Below are 22,883 nucleotides of genomic sequence, written 5' to 3' on the forward strand. Positions count from 1 at the left end.
AGCCACAGGACTACTTGGCATGAACATCTTTTTCTTCTCCCTCAACCTCTCCTTCTGTCATTTCAACGTAATCTCCTCGCTCACCAGCAGCTGTCTTTTTCAGCTGCTTTTCCCGTACAGTTGCGTTTTTGTTTTTCAGATGCCCCTCACCCTCCTCCCCACACGTAACATGATGCCCGCCAGGCTTACCACAACAAACTGGGTCGTGGGACAGTGAGAATTCTGTGATGTGCTCCTCAAATGACCTGGGTGTAAAGAAGTCCCAAACTAGGGAAGATAGCTTTATTTCATTAGCTAGCCTATGTCCAAAGAACTTGTTGAGGTGTAGCCATGTGGTTGTGCTTGCTTTTGGTGGACTGTGACTGCACAAATGTTGGTGCTGGTTGCTGCAGTTCTTTTGACTTCTTGAAAAGATGGGAGCAGGTGGTTTTGGTGGTATTAAACTACATGACTCAGCGCAGGCAGAATTGAGCTGACCTGCACTTTCTCTGTGCTATCATCTACATGCACAGTCACTGGTTTATCTTCTTCACTTTCAAGGCTTTCAAGAGCCTTTTTTTCTGGTGTCTGTCATGGAAGGCCTGGGTCAGTGTTCGAACTGCGTCAAGATCATAGGACAGGATGCTTGGAGAAAATATCTGATTGATATATTGTGAAGCTGATGTGTTCAGTGGAAGAGCAGTCACAACAATATCTTACTTAGCAACATGGTCTACTTGCTGCTCTGTTCCTAGTCTAGACCAGTTGTAGCAGGCTGCTCAAAACATTATGGTAATTCACCACATGGATTGGGCCACTTAGGAAGGAGATATAGAAAAACAAACACAAAATAGCAGACACACACACACACACACATGCACGCACGCATGCACGCACGCACGCAAGCACGCACACACACACACACACACACACACTTGGTCCACTAAAGGGCTGTCACCACGTCGAGGCATATAAAAGAAAATTAACATGGCTGCCCTGCACCGGCTGAAGCCCATTTCTTGTCCCTACACTAACAAAAACTTGCAGGGAATGGATTGTACAAACATACATCCGAAATATGACTGCACCTGTCAGTAGGTCCATTACACCACCAGTAAACAGGAGCAGTAAATTAAACAGCACAGTAAAATGGAATAAGTGAGAAAAGTTTAAAATAAAATTGGAAATTGCTTCAAACACAAATGACACAAAGCAGCAATTCCCACTGCAAAATATTTTTAAAAGTTGAAGAAAAACAATTTATTTACCATCTTATACAAACACACACACAAATGGGCAAGCATATGGGGAACAACAAATAAATATATCTGGAATCATGGGCCTGAAGTGCTGGAGCCTCCCCAAACCTAGCCATCAACAGCCAAATGAGGATTCATAGCTACATTTTACATGACTATAAGGCCGTCCACGAGTGTGTAGAATATTAAGAAGCATCTCTAGCCCACAAGCAGTAAGCGATACCAAAGGGGATGATGGATAGAGCGTTTGAGCAAATCAAACACTCACCCCCAGTCAACTGATCTGGATTTAATCCATCATCATTCTTTAGCTCACTCCACCACTCCAGTTCAGACATGGCCATATGAAAATCAGTCTGACCCTGTGCCTCATGGGAACACTCCAGCCCGAACTGCCAAGCCATGTCTTCCCTGGACAGGAAATAGGCATCCTGGGACCAGTTTCAGGTTCATAACCCTCATCAGCCAGGCTATCTCGAATCCAGTGGCAAAGTGAGCAAGGGACCCACGTCTGGGCATACCCTGCCAACTTAGGGCGAACAAAGCGATACCAAAGGGGCAAGACTGATTTGCATATGGCTGGGTCCAAACTGGAATGGCATGGTGAGCAAAAAAACGATGGATTTAGGCCCAGATCTCTGTACTGGGGTGAATGTATGACATTGTTCTGCAATCTGTCCATCAATAGTTCTTTTTGCATTTGTCACCCCGAGTGGGACGGGTATGCTGAGACCTGAGTCCCGTGCTCTCCATGCCGCTGGAATCAAGCTATCCTGGCTGAAGAGGGGTGAAACCTCGAAACCAGTCCTAGGATGCTTGTTTCTAGTCCAGGGAGGACCTGGCCTGGCAGTTCGGGCTGGACTGTTCCCATGGGGCACACGGTCAAGACTGATTTGCATATGGCTGAGTCCAAACTGGAATGGCATGGTGAGCAAAAAAACGATTGATTTAGGCCCGGGTCTCTGTACTGGGGGGAATGTATGACATTATTCTGCATTCTGTCCATCAATAGTTCTTTTTGCATTTGTCACCCCGAGTGGGACGGGTATGCTCAGACGTGAGTTCCGTGCTCTCCATGCCACTGGAATCAAGCTATCCTGGCTGAAGAGGGGTGAAACCCCGAAACCGGTCCTAGGATGCTTGTTTCTAGTGCAGGGAGGACCTGGCCTGGCAGTTCCGGCTGGACTGTTCCCATGGGGCACAGGGTCAAGACTGATTTGCATATGGCTGAATCCAAACTGGAATGCTTGGTGAGCAAAAAACGATGGATTTAGGCACAGATCTCTGTGCTGGGGTGAATGTATGACATTGTTTTGCATTCTGTCCATCAATAGTTCTTTTTGCATTTGTCACCCCGAGTGGGACGAGTATGCTCAGACGTGCGTCTCGTGCTCTCCATGCCACTGGAATCAAGCTATCCTGGCTGAAGAGGGGTGAAACCCCAAAACCGGTCCTAGGATGCTTGTTTCCAGCCCAGGGAGGACCTGGCCTGGCAGTTCGGGCTGGACTGTTCCCATGGGACACAGGGTCAAGACTGATTTACATATGGTTGGGCCCAAACTGGAATGGCATGGTGAGCCAAAAAACTATGGATTTAGGCCTAGATCTATCTACTGGGGTGAATGTATGACATTGTTCTGCATTCTGTCCATCAATAGTTCTTTTTGCATTTGTCACCCCGAGTGGGACGGGTATGCTCAGACGTGAGTCCCGTGCTCTCCATGCCACTGGAATCAATCTATCCTGGCTGAAGAGGGGTGAAACCCCGAAACAAGTCCTAGGATGCTTGTTTCTAGTCCAGGGAGGATCTGGCCTGGCAGTTCGGGCTGGACTGTTCCCATTGGGCACAGGGTCAAGACTGATTTGCATATGGCTGGGTCCAAACTGGAATGGCATGGGGAGCAAAAAGACGATGGATTTAGGCCCAGATCTCTGTACTGGGGTGAATGTATGACATTGTTCTGCATTCTGTCCATCAATAGTTCTTTTTGCATTTGTCACCCCGAGTGGGACGGGTATGCTCAGACGTGAGTCCCGTGCTCTCCATGCCACTGGAATCAAGCTATCCTGGCTGAAGAGGGGTGAAACCCCGAAACCGGTCCAGGGATGCTTGTTTCTAGTCCAGGGAGGACCTGGCCTGGCAGTTCGGTCTGGACTGTTACCATGGGGCACAGGGTCAAGACTGATTTGCATATGGCTGGGTCCAAACTGGAATGGCATGGTGAGCAAAAAACGATGGATTTAGGCCCAGATCTCTGTACTGGGGTGAATGTATGACATTGTAATGCATTCTGTCCATCAATAGTTCTTTTTGCATTTGTCACAAGCAGTAAGAACATGAAACAAAAACATTACAAAACACCACAATATGAAGCCAAATCTGGACAAAATTAACAGAAATAAAAAGAAAATGAGTAAATGTTAGCCCCAGGCCTCCATTCTCCAAAAGTGATCAGTAGGACATAATCTCACATGTGCCTGCCTGCACCAACCTCTAACATAAATGCTCCAGGTCATCAGCAACAAACAAACAAAGGTAATAAAAACTAGGGGGTTGGCAGAGATCGTGGAGTTTTACTCTATTGAAAGTGTTGACACATTTCGGCCCAGAAATGTTCAGGCTCTTCAGGACAAATGAAAGACGAAGTACTAGCAGTTCTGTCTGTAGGTGGCGATAACCACCGCAAGCCTCTGGAAGGGCTCTGTATCCTTGTGTCAAGGACATGACAGGCATACAGTCATGGTTTTGTGGATTCTGGGAGAAATGAGAAACCAATACCCTTAAACAATTACGAAGGCTTTCTTAAACATGAAGGGCTGTGCCGTGTAAACCATATAAGCATCGGACAGAGTGTGGGATGTTTAGCGTATGGCTCCGGGAACCCAGGCTGGGCTAATATGTTTCTTATTCACAGAGATCCAGAGAATCTGGCCCGACCATTTGGGGGTGAGCAGCAGAACAGATCGTCGGTGTGCTTCCTAAACCGGATGTTGCCTCTGGGGCCATAAGCTATACAGGCCACACACCCTCCGGAGCTTATTTGAGCTACACTGCATGGCCATTCATGTTTAGGCAAGTCTCTGGAACCATTTCTCCCAGGGTTCTCCTAACCATGACTGCCCTTCATGTGTGTACAATCCACAGATTGTCTCCATTATGGACTGTGTACAAAGCAAAGAACACAGTCACATCTGTTTAAAACAACTAAAAGACTGAAGAAAGTAACTTCCTAGTTGGCATATGTATTGTTATAGTTGATATATGTTTTATGTATATGCAGTTCAGTCCATTGATTGTCCCATGCACATGTTTGCTTTTTTGTTTTATTTGTGTATGTTTAATTGGTTTCACAGCATTTGCATAACCCAGGTACCTACACCAGGAGTGAACAATTATAGGCTCAGTTAAAAAGGTTCAAATAAATTTGCAGAAATTGTGAGTATAGCCCTAGTGATTCATTGATGTAGTCATTGGCCAACTAATGATACAATAATCCGTTCCCGCATTACACCACTTTTCATTCACAGATTGTTTACCCAAAGCAGCATAATTGCATGATCTAGGGCATTATGCATGATTTTGCAATGCAAAATTCCTGCAATTATGCCAAATTACACTTCTGTAATAAAAATGACACCCTGCCTAAATAAAAGGACACATCTGTTCCTCTGTGTAGACCCCACTAGAATTTTCCCTGTACAGGCTTTATCTTTGTTTGCTTCCTCCACTTGAGGAAATCCTAAAAATATAAAATACAAAGTCATTTTAACTTTAAGTTTGAAAATCTGATTTAACGTTGAAATCGGATTTTGATGTGGGGGGGAGGAAAAGTAACTTTGTATAAATATACTTTAGGCTTCCTGAGCAACAACTGCCTCAAAATAAGTCCCCTCTCCACAAAAAGGGCAGAGGAGAAGGAAAACAATTGACTTATCTGTGCCAGGATATGCCCTCTCAGAAATATGACACACTCAAGTATCTGTCATAATTAGTTTATAATAATCCAGAGATCTCTCACTTGATAGATGGATGGTACCCAACAGGGAAAGACCAACTGCTTGGTTTCTTCTCTAAAAAGTAAGTAGGCTCTCACTTAACAAGGCAACATAATTGGGCCCTCCTCACCATTGTGTCATAAGGTCACACATGCATTACTCTCCCTGGAGCTCTTAGCAAAGGAATCAAAGGAGTGCTTTCCAAGAATTCCAATGCATAGGCAATTATAGCTGTGCATTATACATGTATAGGGGTGTTGCTTACAAGACCTTTATAAATCACTCCCTATCATATGATTACAAACGATGTACATGGAGATCTGGGTGATACAAACCCCCACTTTCCGTCATCCCTCAGGAGAGGGGTCCCAGTATTGCCTTAATAATTGTACCAGGTACTTTGGTGTGATTTAAAACCAGTTCTCCCATTTATCATGCCTCCTGGGATGGAACAAATGTCATTGGCTGGTAGAGTTTACAATTCAGAGGACACTTGCCAACCTCTGAGGTCAGGAAGAGCAAATGGAAGTTAAGTGGTGAACACTTAGCGCGTATTAGACAACTGGGGGAGGACAGGAACAAAGGGCAGCTTTGGGACTAGCTCTTTTGACTTGGATATATGCCAAAGAGGGCATCTTTTGTTCATTCTCTGAACCTGCCTAGGCTGTTTATACTATCACAGCAGGAGAAAGAGCCGGTTTTGACTCTGTCAGTTGGCAGGGGAGCCCTTTCAAACAGGGGAGTGGCTAAGAAGCTGAAGAGAGACCTCACTGGTAAAAGACTGATTATAGGAAGCTTTACAGTAAGGCAAGGAGGAAGTGCTCCAAAAGTAGGTGGTATTGCAAGAAAATACCTCAGACTGGTTGGTGCAATTTCTCCACTCACTGGCCAGTACACAGGATAAAGCTGACACCTTAACTACCATCTCCTCAGAGCAATCCTAGAACTCGGAACATCCCACCTAAAGAAGAAGGTCCTACTGGAAGAAGACTCCTGTCTTCTTGCTTGAAGAACAGGATTCACTAAGGGACTCAAAATCTCTTGAATACTACAGGCATCTAGGGACTGGGACTGCTCTCCAAGGGTCTAGTTAATGGGTTCTTATTTGCCTGCAAAAAAACAGAGGCTATCCTGACTCCAATGTGCGTGAAGTGAACCACAGAGGTTGTTCCCTACAAATGAGCTGAGAGGAGAGAGACATGGTGCACAGAAGTCTGCCTTGAGAATCTAGGGGTTCAGGACTGAGCAGAAGGAACGTTACTAGCAACTGGCTCCTAAGAATGGAGGCAAAATCTTTCACCAGGATGACCCGTTTTGTGTCTCCAGCCTCTACTCCATCTCAGTATGCCTGAGATTATGCTTAGGTTGCCGTCCATCTGTTGTTTTTTAAAGGCACTTTACTTTTTCCAGGCACGTTTTGCATTAAAACTTGAATAGTTAATTTCTCCACTTCACCCTAATCTATTTCAAGATTTTGGTATATTTAGCTCATTACATTTTCTTCTATTTTTCTAGTTTGATTTAGGAATTTTACTGTGTTGTTTTCTTCAATTTAGAATTGCTGGTGCTGTTTGATTATAACAAACATTACACTGAGGACAGCTTGCTGCTTGTACCATAGATCTGTTGGAGGGTGGGCGCACACTGCCTCACATCCCAGCACTCAGTTTGCCCCGATGCATCATAGTAAATGCAATGTATGATAACACTTAATTCGATGTCAGGCTTTAGTTTTTCAACCTTGTCAGTGCAGCCAGTGCTGTGTATCTCTAGACACGTGTTTCAGGATAGGTGTCCTTCTTCAGTAGAGAGCAACACATTCTTTTTTGGGGTGCCGGAAATGCTGCCTAAAGTCTTCTCAGGTCTCTGTACCACTCGCTGGGCGCAGGTGCATCAACCAGAGCTCATCAGTTCATTAGCTCAAGGAAGCCTTTTCAAACAGAAGGAGGGTGGGTGCACACTGCCTCACATCCCAGCACTCGGTTTGCCCCTAAGCGTCATAGTAAATGCAGTGCATGGTAACACTTAATTTGGTGGCAGGCTTACGTTTTTCACCCTTGTCGGTGCAGCAATGCTGTGTATCTCTAGACACGTGTTTCAGGATAGTTGCCTTTCTTCAGTAGAGAGCAACACAATCTTTTTTGGGGTGCTGGAAAAGCTGCCCAAAGTCTTCTCAGGTCTCTGTACCACTCGTTGGGTGCGGGTGCATCAACCAGAGCTCGTCAGCTCATTAGCTCAAGGGGGCCTTTTCAAACAGAAGGAGGGTGGGTGCACAGTGCCTCACATCCCAGCACTCAGTTTGCCCCGATGCATCATAGTAAATGCAGTGCATGATAACACTTAATTTGGTGTCAGGCTTAGGTTTTTCACCCTTGTCGGTGCAGCCAGTGCTGTGTATCTCTAGACACTTGTTTCAGGGTAGAATTTTAAAACTGTGCTTTGACCTAACCAGAGTGGGATTATTAAGTTTGCAGGAGTAATTCCAATTAATAACCCCATTCCTCGCAGATATAATTATTTTTAACATCATTTTCTGTTTCAAAGCAAGGGCATCGACCACTTGAGTGTGAGAAAATATTTGCTTCGCAAACTATCATGAGTCAATGAGATGGAAACTAATGAGTCTCCTAGCACCCAAAGCGGAGGCCAAAGACCCAGATAAATGTTCAAGCAAGAAGGCCTTCAGTTATAAGGGTTGGATGCTCATGCAGTTCATCAAGCAGTTTCTTTGGTGAGTCTTCTGCACAGACATTAGCAACAGTAATCACTGACACAACATTCAGAGAGGAATTGAAAGAACCAATGGAGGGCACAGATCAGCTCATAGTGTTCCACAGTGAAGGCTTGAAACCAGAGGCCGTAATACATTGAGTGCCCTGGGAGTGCAACAGGCATATGCACCTGCTTTCTGAGCACCCAGGGCACATAGGTGTTGCAGAACGGGCAGCAGATGCTGGCACGACCCCTTCTGCAATAAAGATAGTGCCAACACACATATGTAGCTCCAACACTATCCTAAAATGGTGTTTTCTTATTTGCATGGGGGGTTAGCCTCATGCAAATAAAGGAAACACTTTACCCTGTGTCTACAGTGTTTTATGGATATTGGAGCAGAGGCAAAGAGGTCATGAGCAGACGCACTGACTGTGCATAAGGGTGTCCTTTCACAAATGTACTTCCCCCACGGCAGGTGCAAGTTCATGGCTGCCCTGGGGACAGCAAATTATCAGTATTAAGCCTCAATATCCCTGCTTCCACGTATTTAAGTGTGTGTCACAGCCCAAACAGATACAGTGCGACTTAACTGTAATATGGATGCAGGTTCTCTGCTTTCATAGTTTATTACCTAAAATTGGTGACTGATGATTAGTATTTTATCTCTGCACATACTATGAGTATGTTGATTAACTTACCATTGTACCAGAACTACGACGCACTATCAACGCCACCTTTGAAACCGGTACCTTCCCTGTAGACCGGAAATGCGCAGAAGTCAGGCCCCTACTCAAATAGCCCTCAGCAGATCCTACAGACCCCAATGCTGATGACACCTAGCAAATCCTCTGCCTCACCAAGGACCCCATCACCACCAGACTCAACTTCCAGGAAGGAATGAAGGATGTACCATCCTGGATGAGCAGCAGCTACCTGACGCGCAACTCGGAGAAGACAGTGGTCCTGGTTCTTGGACCCTCTGCATGGGACAACACCTGGTGGCGCACTGCCCTCAGCAGCCACCCACCCCACGGACCATGCCCAGAACCTCTGCATCATACTCGACTCCTCCCTCTCCATGACCCGACAGGTCAACGCTGTCACCTCTACCTGTTTCAACATCCTCTGTATCCTTTGGAAGACCTTCAAATGGATCCCTCCGAATCAAAAAAGACCGTCACCCTTGCACTCATAACCACAAGACTGGACTACGGAAATGCCCTCTATGCCGTGATCATCAAGTCTCTGCTCCGCAAACTCTAGACCATACAGAACTCTGCAGCCAGACTCGTCCTCGCCATCCATCGACACAAACACATCATCCAACACCTGCAAAACCTCCACTGGCTCCCCGTCAAGAAGAGAGTAACTTTCAAGATACTCACCCACATCTACAAATGCCTCCACAACACCAGACCCTAATATCTCAACAATAGAATCTCCTCCCACGTACCCAAGAAAAACCTCTGATTGGCCGACCTCGCCCTTGCCGAACCCCCACGCATCTGCAGAGCAAGAAAGGGTGGAAGAACCTTCTCCTACATTGCGGCCAACACCTGGAACGGGCTCCCGATCGACCTCGACGCACCCCCACCATGTACATCTTCAGGAAGACTCTCAAAACCTGGCTCTTTGAATGACCAGAGCTGCTCCCCCCCCCCCCCCAGCGCCGTGAGACCCTCACGGGTGAGTAGTGCACTTCAAAATTCCCTTATTGATTGATTGACTGCATGTAATGGTTTGCTTTGAGCGCACAAAACTAATCCCAATAACAAACAGTAACCAATAACACTGAACTAGCCATTAACCTTGCCTGGCATAAAGCACTTCGATGTCTCGTCAGGGATATTAAGAGCTATATAAATAGAATTACAATACAATACAATGAGTGTGACCATCCATGTGGTAACTCTGTGCTGTTGGAGCTCGCTTCACGACCTGGGACAGGAACATCACTAGGGGAGGTGATATGTGGTAGGGCAGTATCTCTATTAATCTGAGCCTCACCCAATTTGGGCTTCCTCACTCGCTGTCCGCCAATGTCTTCCATACCCGATAGTACCTGGCACCTATTCCTGCCATGTGGCTGTGCCCTGTATTGGCCGCTGCTGTGTGATTGTGTTTGGTTGCATCTCATGTATATGGGATCTAGATGTTTATAAAAAATGCCCTAATGGTACAACAATTATGTTCCCTGGGTGAACCAGATCTATAGTTTTCTGGGAAAGAACTTCACCTACTTCCATGGGCTTACGAAAGTTTATGATGATACAATTCCTTTGTGGTTGGCCCGGAAGGGGCCCTTTCCTCCATCTCTCCGAACAAAAATGATTTCCTCATGCAGATTACAGCTGATACCCACTTTGCTGTAAATCCAGTGCATCACCATATTGTTTAGTTGGAGAATAGACTCTGTGTACCAGGGACCAAGCAGGGGGAGTTAGCTAGAAGGGCCACATAGGGGCAGGAAGCAGGATGTACGTTAATCACAGGAAGAGCTTCTCCCCCGGAGAGATTACTAGTCACCTTAGGTGGCCTATTAGCCTTCCTCAGGCTCTTGGAGCTAAGACAAGCATTACCTTCCAGCCCAGAAGGGGGAGCAACAAGGGACAAATTACTTGTGCCTTTTTTTGATTTCCTAGTACCGGACTTGCTGGGGCTACTCACACTTGGCACTTCGGCTAGGGATGCACAAACTACAGAACCTCTAGTTGACCTTCCCCCATCTTTAGGTTCACCTGAGGGACTACCCACCTCAGCAAAAAGCCTCCTCGATGGCAGTAAGACAGTCATACAATGGGCGAAGTTTGCAATCAAGTAGCTCAGAAAGTGGCCCTATAATGCATTCCCATACCAAAGTGAGAGAGCTCTCATGGCTAGAACTGCTGGTTAACACATACAATACTGCCTTTAGACGACCCCACCTTTGATTTACACAACCCCTTTCTGCGTTTAACCATAGGTACGGTCCGGGGGAAGGTCTAACCACACTAATGCTAGGTTGAACTTGCTCCCCACTCACCCTGGCGTCCCTGCTCAGAGCAGAATGGGTAGAAGGAATAGACGGAGCAGATGGTTGAATACAATAGTCTCCCCCACGGCGAGTGCTATTGCGAGGTGCTGCAGTGGGCAGTGGGGAGGAACGTGGAGGAGAAGATGGCATAGCAGAAGGAAACCCATCTTCAGCTGTCAGTGAGAGTCTTCTTTCCGCCTGTTGGATCTCCTTGGAGATAACATCAGCCGCTCAAACCAAGAAACTGTCAATGGCTGTCCGAGTGTGGACTTGTGAAGTGCCAGGGGCCGCTGGTGGATTTTTTCACTTACTCATTTACCCAAAAGCCACTGAAGCCCACTCCCTTTAAAAAAGAACCAGCAATCAACAAAAACACAGTGGGGCAGATTTACAAGCCCCTTGCGCCTCATTTACGCCGCCGTTGCATCACTTTTGTGACGCAGCGGTGGCGCAAATCCTGCGACATGGTGCGGGGTACTTACAACGTGACGCATCTGGGAGATGCGTCACATTGTAAAGCCCTGCGTCACATGTAGGCGTTCCTGCGCAGGGGGGGCATTCCGGCGCAGGAACGCCTCCTAAAAGTGGCTGAGTGAAATCTACAAGATTTCACTCAGTCACTTTTAGACCCATGCTGCGTCAAAACCTTGCGCCTGCCTGAAGCAGGCGTAAGGAGTGACGCAGCATTAACGAGATAGGGCACCCAGAGCCTCGCTGGAGCTGCGTCGCTCTTGCGACGCAACTCCAGCAATGCGCCACTTTTACGGCACAGATGCGTCACGCATCTGTGCCGTTTTTGCCCCATGGTGCGCCGCATTGTAAATGCGGCGCATCCATGGTGGCGGAGCTGTGGCGCACAATAACTGGCGCATCCCGGCTGATATGCAGGGATGCGCCAGTTATTGTAAATATGCCCCACTACCTTTATACGGGACAATGAATTCTCTGCGTTATGGGGTATTGATGTCATTTTTTGCACCAAAGCCTTGTAATGCATATCCCAAGAGCCTACTTAATATACACAAAAATCAGATGGTTTGATAGGGGGCCAGCAGGCAGTAAATAAAAATACAATCATCCAGTCGCAAAGACCAAAGGGGTGCCCCCCCCAGCTCTTCCTGTTGCTGACGGGCAGGTGCGGCCAGCCTTTGGCCGGGACTGCAGGACTCGTTGGGGCACTTTGTAGCACGTTCTTGCAGCACAGGTGAAGGAGATAACAGGTGCCGCCTTCAGCGGTCTTGTATAGCTGGGACTCATAGGGGCAGATTTATGATGACTGGCGCATCCCTTCATATCAGCAGGGATGCGCCAGTTATTATGCGCCACTGCTGCGCCACCATGGATGCGCCGCATTTATAATGCGGCGCACCATGGGGCAAAAATGGCACAGATGCGTGACGCATCTGTGCCGAAAAGTGGCGCATTGCTGGAGTTGCGTCGCAAGCGCGACGCAGCTCCAGCAATGATCTGGGGGGCCCTATCTTTACAATGCTGCGTCAATCCTTACGCCTGCTTCAAGCAGGCGCAGGGTTTTGACGCAGCATGGGCCTAAAAGTGACTGAGTGAAATCTTGTAGATTTCACTCAGCCACTTTTAGGAGGCGTTCCTGCGCCGGAACGCCCCCACCTGCCCTGGAACGCCTACATGTGGCGCAGGGCTTTACAACGTGACGCATCTCCCAGATGCGTCACGTTGTAAATACCCCGCACCATGGCGCAGGATTTGCGCCGCTGATGCGTCACAAAAGTGACGCAACGGCGGCGCAAAAGTGGCGCAAGTGCAACATAAATCTGCCCCATAGTTCCCCCTCGCCCAGGCAGCAAAAGAAGATTTACCACGCTGTGGGACTCGTTGGGGTGCTTTGTAGCGCTTGCGAGAGCACAGGCGAAGGAGATAACAGGCGCTGACTCTAGTGGCCCTGTATAGCTGGGACTCGTAGTTCCCCCACACTTAGGCAGCAAAAGAAGTTAGCATGGATATGGGTACAAAGTTGGATCTTTTACAGAAAAATAACAATAATAAATTGTACTTAACACCAGGAAACTTTTAAACATAATATCTGACTATGGCCTGTCCAAACTAATTTTTGAAATATTTCAAAAAGTGGTGTTGGATTTGGAAACTCCCCATATCAAATTAACACAGGACATATACACAGCTCTATACAAAAAGGCAGATTTACAAGCCCCTTGCGCTACTTATGCGTCACTTTTAACATGGGAAAAGTGACGCAAAAGTGGCGCAAGGGGCTTGTAAATCAGCCCCAAAGTATTTAGGTGTTTTGAGGATCATAACTTCACACACCTCTATTTTCTATTTATTACAGACATTTTAAAGTAACATTCACACAAAAAGGAGGTGAATCAACATTTTTAAAGAGCAATATTAATTAACAAATGCTTATTTTATCCCATATGCGTCTTCTTCGTGTAGCAATAAAATAAGACACAAATACAAAGAAAGACAAGAGACAATACATGACAAAAAGATAAATCCACCTCCAACAAATCGCTCTCTTGTCCATTGGAAACTTTCATAGGAAGATATTTACAAACTGCAGTTCAAATGTTTTTTTTTGTTCGGTCCGCTTGGCTCGTGCCCTCGGTTTAAACTGTTTATTTTCATATTTTCAGGTTTTCAGAACTGTAGTAACATGACACAGCACCCAAGGAAGTACATATTTGTTTCTTGCAGGACAATCAATAAATAGCACTGTAACTTACATAGTTAAATTGCCTTTTAGTATATTCTGGTAAGGAGCAGATGGATGGTTGGTCCTGAATGGGAGGCATAACAATAAATCATCGGTAGTTAGTGCATATTTTATAAGGCAGAGCAGAACAAAATAAACAACATAGACAGCACCTCTGAACTTGAAAGTGCTTAATATTTATAAAATTCCACATTCCACAAGCGAATCTGGTGGCATCTGAAATCGGGTTTTCTCCATAACCCAGCAACACAGGACATTTTTGTGTACTAAGTTGTTTTGTTTAAAGTGAAGGTTTCATCCTTCTCTTCTTGCATGTCAAAGTCAAATCACCAGCACTTACCCTTCAACCCATGAGAGAGGTATTTGTATCCTCTTAAAACACAATGCAGTGATAAAAGTGTAAATGGTGGGTAGCTCCCTCTTCAACCATTACCTCCAAAAGCACCATTCTTCTTGGATCTACTCATTAATAAAGTGAGAGCAGCAGTTGCAGGGAAGTGAGCCAAGTGCCATATTAATTACTAATATTGTACGTTTATATAGAAAATAAAGACTGCAGCTGATCCATTCGTTAGCAACATATAGCTGCATAGACAATAGGCGTAGTTGCACAGATGCAATACCACATTACACATGTAGATGTCCCTTCAATGGACATATATGGACCAAAGTCTGTATTTCATCGTCTCAGGAAATTGATGGGTGAAACAGCAATTATTTGCAACTTCACAAATGTCAATGTAGATGTCAATGATGTTACAAAACATTATGATACTGGTGAAGTTATTTTGTTGATGTAATTCCTAATGTTTATAGTGTATATAAAATATGGGTTTCTGCAGTCGTACTCAGTAGCAAAATATATTGTTAAAGATATTAACTAAGTTGGAAGGTTGCAGTACCACTTACAACACCTAGATTCATTACTATTAAGAAATTTTATAAAGCGCCCAGCTACCCCTTTGGGGGTTTTCGGCGCTAACACGTCAGTCAGGTTTATTCAAGCCTCACTAGCTCAGAACAGCCAGGTCCTCAGCTGTCTTTGAAAGGTCATCTTGCGAGGGGCAGCTTCTAAGAGATTCTGGCAGGGCAGTCCACAACTTGGAGCCCTGAAACGCCCAAAGACTGGCCTCCTAATCCGTGTGCGCTTGACTATGGGGACCACGCACAGGGAAAGTTCACTGGAGCGGAGGGAAAAAGAATGTTTGTGAGCTCCAACAAATTCATGCAGATATTGTGGTCCAGCCCCTGATCTTGCTATGTGCACATAGCACAAGGCCATAAAGTGAATGCTCTTCTCCACTGTAAGCCAGTGGAGTTCCAGTGGAAGACACGATGGAGAGGCACTTTTCAGGAGTCTATAGAGTATCCTAGCCACCTAGATCTCGACCACTTGCAACCTTTAGATGGAAGCTTTAACTGACCACAGATAAAGTACATTGCCATGGTCTAGTCTTGACATAATGGGTGGCTGAACGACCATCCATTGAGCTGGGAATGGAAGAAGCCAAATCATTTTACCACAGCCTTTTCAGGACGGCGTAGCATGAGGTGGGCACCTTTGCCACCCGGGGCTCCATGGACAACTTGTCATTCAACATGAAGCCAAGATTTTTTTACCTTAGTAGTTGTGGTCCGGTAGAGGGCCCAGGATTTCTGGCCAGTGTTGGGGACCCCAGAGGTGCATATTCTTTTTCAGTATCAGTACCTCAGTCTTATCTCCGTTAAATTAAGTGAATGGCTATTCAGCCACTCTGCAACCCTGCCCAAACAGGGGTTCAAGGCCTCAGAGTATTGATACTGCACGCATGACAGGGAAAAGATGATTTGCGTGTCATCTGTGTATGAAAATAATGTAAGGCCTTAACATTTCACCATGTCCACCAGTGGCGCACATAGATGTTAAATAGTGCTGGACTTAGGGAAGATTCTTAGGGAACTCCTGAATTCAGGGCACGCTGCTCGGAGGGGGCAGCAGCTGAGAACACCTGAAAAGACTGGTCCTTTAAAAAGGATGTCAGTCAAGAAATGGCTGTTCCCTGAAGTCCTATGTAATCCAGCCTCTCTAGGAGAGTAACATGAGACACAGTGTCAAAGGCCTTGCTGAGTTTGAGTGGAATCAGTGCGGCTGTCCCACCCCCATCCAAAGGCCACCTGAGATGTTCTATGAGTTTTAAAATGGTGGATTGGGTACTGTGTGCCATGGTCACGACTAGACATCCCAGGCCTTGACAGTCAATCTAGATGGCAACTAATGCATGTAGAAGGAAGTACGTAATGCTACCCTCCTCAAATAGTTGTGGAAAACAGCAATTATTCATAACTTATGTAATTGACGTTTTGAATGGGCTTGTGATATTATGCTTTTAGCAGGCTCTGGCACTTTTGGAAATAGGTACATGATGTAGCTGAACTCCACATCCTGAGGGATGAGTGCTCTAGTTAGGATAAAGGCCATGCACAGTGGACCCTGGGGCTAGAAGGACAAGGCAGAGAAGGAAACATTAAGTCAACCCAAACTAAACAGTGATTTAACGGGTTGGGGGACCACAGATCAAGATTAATCCTTTTTGGTGGTTGCCTACTTCACTCAATGAAAACTTTGCAGAGTGCCAAAGGATATTAGAACGTTTCAAAATAAACTTACTTATAAAACTTTGCTAATAGGAAATAATGTTGATTTACTCAAAGCACAAAATAATCTATTTTTAAAAGCAAAAACATACCCTTTAACAATCTCTAATACGTTCCAGTTAAAAGGAAGACAGTACAGGTGAAACCACATATAGCATCATCAATAATGTCAGTGGTGACACTAAGAGAAACAATACAGTATTTTTGTAAAATATACATAGATAATATTACCACTGTGATTCTGTGATTTAAATATTCACTGAGGTTTTAGCTCACACCCCAAATGTACATATATATTTCTTCCCTTCATTACAAAAACCCTTGCCATCATTGGACTAAGCCTACATACTATACAGGACTTATTATGACCCAGAAGATTCCACATACAAAACCCCATCTGAGTACCCTGATCAGATGACCTCCATGTATCTGTAACTCTATAATTTTACAAGGTGAAAACCTTTGACCAGGCAAAAAGGAGAAAGGCTTTGACTAGGCAAAAAAAGAGAACGCCTTGTGTTGCTCAAAGGGAAGAAACCCGTCCGGAGCCATATCTATTCAAAATGGCCTGCTTCTATCATCCCGTGGCATTGTGTACAAACAGGCTGCCTAGCACCAAGTACAACCTCTGCACCATGGAGCAGAAGTGTGTGTGTTAACTAGCATAGGACTTATCCTGGAAGCATCCCCTTTCAGCAAACAATCCTGTGACTAGACAAGCTCTAACACAGTCTACACATTGCATATGACTAGACACCAAGTTTTAACAAAGTCCACACATTGGACTATAAGCAATGTGTGAAAAGTTTGAAGAACTAAAAACATTTCTCTAAGTTAGCGGCTGCTTCAAAGATGCATTATTTTTCTACGCAAGTCAGGTTGTGAATATTTTTGGGCATCAGGCTTTATATCAAAACTATGGTGTTTGTGGTGATCCATGCTTCACAACCAATTGCTGCCTCTTGACATAAAGTAAGGTAACATATGTGATATGCACAGACCCAAATAAATTCAATGCTAAAAGACACCTGGATGTATGAACTTTGACAAATATTGTCACACATGGAGTTACAGATAGTAAACCTATACTTAACCTATATATATATTCACTGCAAGAACCAAAGGTTGCAGGGACATTATAGTTAGGCTCAGATTTCACTCATACAAAACTAAATAAATTCAGCAGTCATAGTTACCTGAGCTAAATATAACTTATGCCCCCACAATGCACTGCATATGACCTCACACATTACATTACTCATGATATGATAAGTGACATCACTGATGACATCTCAAATTGCATCACTGATGACATTATCCAGTGAGTGCAAGTGTTCCATAAACATTTCTGATATTTACATACACACATATATACTAGGCTACTGCATAAGTTAAATTACTATTCTTTCTGTAGTACTAATGATTGATACTATTTCTAACACATGTCATCAGTCTTTATCGGTAAGTGAGTGGGTGTCTGGCAATATGGGTGTGTGACTGGCTGTGTAAGTGGCTGTGTCGATCTGTCAGTGGGTGTGTGAGTGGCTGTATGGGTCTGTGAATGGGGATGTGAGTGGATTTCTGGGTGTGTGAGTGGTCGTATGGGTGTGTCAGTATGTGAGTGGTTGTATGGCTGTGTCAGTGGTTGTAGGGGTGAGTGGATGGGTTATGTAAGTGGGTGTATGTGTATGTGAGTGGTTGTGTGAGTGGCTGTATGAATGGGTGTTTGGTTAAGTGAGTTGGTGTGTGAATGGCTGTATTAGAGAGTAAGTGTTAGGGGAGAGTGAGTGGGCGTGTGAGTGGCTGTATGGGTAAGTGTGTGGCTGTGTGAGTGCCTGTGTAGGTAAGTGAGTGATTGTGTGAGTAGCTGTATGTGTGACTGAGTGGCTGTTGTGTGAGTAGCTGTATGTGTGACTGAGTGGCTGTGTGAGTGGCTCGATGAGTTAGTGAGTGGGTGTATGAGTAGGTCTATGAATGAGTGAGTGGAAGTACGAGTAGTTGTATCGAATGAATGTGTTGGTGTGTGTGTGGGTGTAGGAGAGGCTTGGGATGTGATTGGGTATTTGAATGGTTCTGTGGATGATGTAATCAAGTATGTCATTTTGAGATGTCATGAGTGATGTCATCAGTGATGTCACTGACCATGTCATGAGTGATGTAAAATGTGAGGTTAGCAGTGTCTTGCGGGGTGTGAGTTATAGTTAGCTGATGGAACTACAACTGCTGAAATTCTATGGTTTTGTATGAGTGAAATCTGAGACTAACTATGAAGTCTCTGTAACCCTGGATTTTTTCAGTGAATTTCTAAGGCTTTTTTTTATTCTATTTCCTATCTATAAAGTCCCTGTAACCTTTATTTACTTCAGTGATTTTCTAAGATTTTTCAAATTTTGTTTCCTAACTGTAACCTGGGAGTGAGTGTGTGAGTGAGTGCATGAGTGTCTCAATGTGTGTGTGAGGGGATGTGTGAGTGCCTGAATGGGTCTGGAAGTTGCTGCATAGGTGTCTTACTGGGTGCGTGAGTGGGTGCGTGAATGTCTGAATAGGTCTGTGTGTGGGTGTGTGAGCATCCGAGTGGGTGCATGAGTGTCTGAATGGGTCTGTAAGTGGGTGTGTGAGTCTCTGAGTGGGTCTGTGAGTATGTGGGTGAATCTCTAAATGAGTCTTTGAGTCAGTGTGCGGTTCTCTGAGTAGGTCTGTGAGTGAGTGTGAGAGAGTAAGAGTGGTTCTGTAAGTGGATGCATGAGTGTCAGAATGGGTCTGTGGGTAGCTGTAAGAGTCTTTGGGTAGTTCTGTGAGTGGGCAAATGAGTGCCTGAGTAGGTTTGTGAGTGCGTGTGAGAGTGTCTGAGGAGATCTGTGACTGGGTGTGTGAGTGTCTGAGTGGGTCTAAGAATGGGTGTATCAGTGTCTGAGTGGGTCTGCCAGTAGGTGTGTGAGTGCCTCAGTATGTGAGTGCATGTCTAAGTGTATGGGTGTGTCAGTAGCTGTGTCAGTGACTATGTCACAACAGAACCGCACCTGCCCCTTTATCCACAAAGAGTTCACAGTTTTACACAAAATATCTACCCTAGTAGAATACTTTCTACTTGTTAATTACTAAGTGCTATATCTTTGTGTAAATCCCCAGTACATATTCTACAACACAGCTATGCAATTGAGCAAGAGCAAATGTCACCAGTGACCTTGTGTGCATTTTGGCAATGTGATTGCTCCTCATGTGTCTTTATCGAGAAATCTGAGATAACATGAGCCTTCCTTTAGAGAAGACTACGAGAGCAAAAAGAGGCAAATCGCAAATCACCTTCTCCTTACCTATAAGAAGTAAGTGCTTCTTAGTTTGGTGGAGATGGCACCATATTCCTCAGCACCAAGAACGCTTCACCAAATGTGGCAAGAAAGTGCTGGGGGGCATTTTGGTGTGCTACCCGTCATCCTGGCAAAAGGCAGGAAGATCATTGCATACTACTAAGGTGGATGGAGTGGGGACAAGCGGGCAGAGCTTCAGGTGATTTTGTACATTTGCATACTCTCAGTTATTTAAAGGGAGAACCGAGAATTCTAGTCTCCCCATTTAAGGACAAGAAAGAACCCATTTTTCAAAGTCACTACACATTGTGCTCCAAAAGATCAATAATGCATTCACCTCTAAAAAGCATTTCAGATTGTCTTTCAATGTGGAATTACCTAGAAAACATACTTGTTTTGCCTTTGTCGAGCCCAGGAGGTTAGGATCATTTGTCTTTTACAGAAGTGGAGCTCCAATTGGGGCAGCTGCTATGTTTATGTGTAGGTGTTTCCCATTGAGGTTTCGTCTACTTGTTTTTCTGCCATCTGTTTTGCCTTTTCTGCACATTTTTCTGCCTTATGTTTTGCCCTCTTCTGCTCTGTTTTGCTATTTCTGCTAGGTTTTCTGCCCTCTGTTTTTCCTTTTCTGCAAAGGGGGAGGTAGACCATGTAGCTCCCCTCCCTGGGCTGATTTCGGCCCGGGGACCTCATCCCGTGGGATGTTGCCAATATTAAATGGGGGAGGGGGCCATGTGTCCCCCCTGCTTGGGCTGATTTATGCCCTGGGGACACCATCTCCCAGGGCCCAGCCACTTCTACATGGGTGCCCTGGCCCCACCCAGGGCACCCAGTGTGTATTGTTGGCACCCGCTGGGGAAGCCTCAAGGCCCCCGCAATCCCAACCGGCTTCCCGCCTGCTGCAGGAGTCAGCACGGCTCCCACATGCAGGGAGCAGCTAGAAACATAGCTCACTGCATGCAGGAGCAATTGTTTTATCTGTGTCCCTGTCCGCTTGACAGCGGGCAGAGAAACAGATCAAAACTCCACTCCCAGTAAGCAGAAGCAGTTTGACAGCTCCCACTTGCTGGGAGTACAGTTAGCGTTTGCTCTCACTTGGCAAGAGCTGTCATATCTCCCTCCAAGCAAAAGCAAACAGTTGTCTCCTGAGGGCAGGCACCACGGAGGCCGTCACCAGGGTCAATAATAGTTCCAGAAGGGAGACCACACAGTCATCTTTTTTAGTATGCATGGAGTGGGAGTGGTCCCTGAGGCTTTTAAATTGCCTGTGGGGGGCTCAGGGTACTCCTCCACATTTTTTAATTGCATTTGGCCCTGGGGAGATGGTGGTTTCCGGGACCTGGTTGGTTCACACGACCCCCCTCCTTTTTATTAAGCAAAGCCCCAGGGCTTCAAGGAGCCCAATGGAGGGGGTTCCATGCGGGCACCCCAATATTTGAAAAAAGCCCCAGGAACGTGGTGGCGCAGGGCTCAAAAGAGCACTAGGAGGGGCGCCCCATGTGGCCCTCCTTTTTTTATTAACTTCATGCCCCAGGACCTGGCCCATCTGCGGTCTTTTTTGGAAACAAGTGTGGGAGACCACGCCTTTGGGGTTTCCCGCACTAAGCTGGGGGGGTCAGGTGTCTAAAAACCCAATAGAAATTAACATGGGATACCCACTTTTTAAACCCACATTTTTCTTGGCACCCGCTTGCTGGATCACTCCGAACCTTTCCATGCACAACTAGAATCACTGTCTACTTTTTTTGGGAACATTTCATAAAGATTCATCAACCGACGCCAAAGATATAGTCAGGTCAAAAAACACTTTTCCCTCAGTCTCCCTAGTAAAATGATACCACACTTGTGTGGGTGTCCAATGCAGAATTGGCTAACAATGTATTTTTAAAAACATTTAGCACCCTAGAATTGATCGGTGCTTTAACCTTCCCAGTCACAGGCTCTTGCCCCACACAAGTGAAGTATCATTTTACTTGAGAGACTGAGGGGAAGGCTGTGGGGTAGGACATTTGTGCCATCATGGTGATTCCACACACAAATATGTGGAAAATGTGTTTTTTCAGATACATTTGAGGTTTGCAGGGTATTCTGGGTAGGAAAACATTAGGGGATCCATGCAAGCTATACCTTGCTGGACTCCCCCGGGTGTCTAGATTTCAGAAACGTTTGGGTTTAGTAGTTTCCCAAGATGGCCGAGGAGCCAGGGGCCAATACCCCAGGTGACCCCCTTGCAAAACCAGGTTGTATTATGACAGGTAATTTTGATGTCTACTCAATACGTTTTGCCTGTCACTGGCACTTGACCCACCCACGCAAGGGAGGTACCATTTTTATCGGGAGACCAGGGTAAAACTGGGTGGTAGGAAATTTGTGGATCCATGCAGATTCCAGACCTTTCCAACACAGAAAGTTGAGAAAAATGTGATTTCTTCAGCTAAATTTATTTGAGGTTTGCAGGGGATTCTAGGTAGGAAATCATTCTGGGATCCATGTAAGCCATACCTCGTTGGACTCTTCTGGGTGTCTAGTTTTTGGAAATGTGTGGGTTTGGTAGGTTTGGTAGATTTGGAGATGGCCGCCAAGCCCGGGACCAAAAGCTCATGTGACTCCCTTGCAAAACCAGGTCATTTTCAGATACAAAGGTGGCATCTGTATTTTCGGCCCCGTGCTAGGTGGCCATCTTAGGAAACCTACCAAACCCACACATTTCTGAAAACTAGACACCTGGGGGAGGCCAGCGAGGTATGGCTTGCATGGGCCCCACAATATTTTCCTACCCAGAATCCTCTACAAACCTCAAATTTAGCTGGAATAAATCAATTTTTTCTCAAATTTCTTTGTGGAAAAGTTCTGGAATCTGAATGGATCCACAAATTTCCTACCACTCAGCATTCCCCTAGGTCTCCTGATAACAATAGTATCTCACTCGCATGGGTGGGTCAAGTACCCGCGACAGGCAAGGGCCCAAAACGTATTAAGGAGACATCAATATTACCTATCACAAAATAATCTGGTTTTGCAAGGGGGTCACCTAGGTTTTTGGCTCCGGGCTCGGCGACCATCGTGGGAAGCTTCCAAACCCACTAATTTCTGAAAACTAGACACCCGGGGGAGTCCAGCGAGGTATCGCTTGCGTGGGCCTCCCGATGTTTTCCTACCCAGAATCCAATGCAAACCTCAAATTTAGCTGAAAAACACATTTTCCAGATATTTATATATGGAATCACTGTGCTGGCACAAATGTCCTACCCCACAGCGTTCCCCTCAGT

Source organism: Triturus cristatus, chromosome 10, assembly GCF_964204655.1.
Source record: "Triturus cristatus chromosome 10, aTriCri1.1, whole genome shotgun sequence".
NCBI classification, from domain to species: domain Eukaryota; kingdom Metazoa; phylum Chordata; class Amphibia; order Caudata; family Salamandridae; genus Triturus; species Triturus cristatus.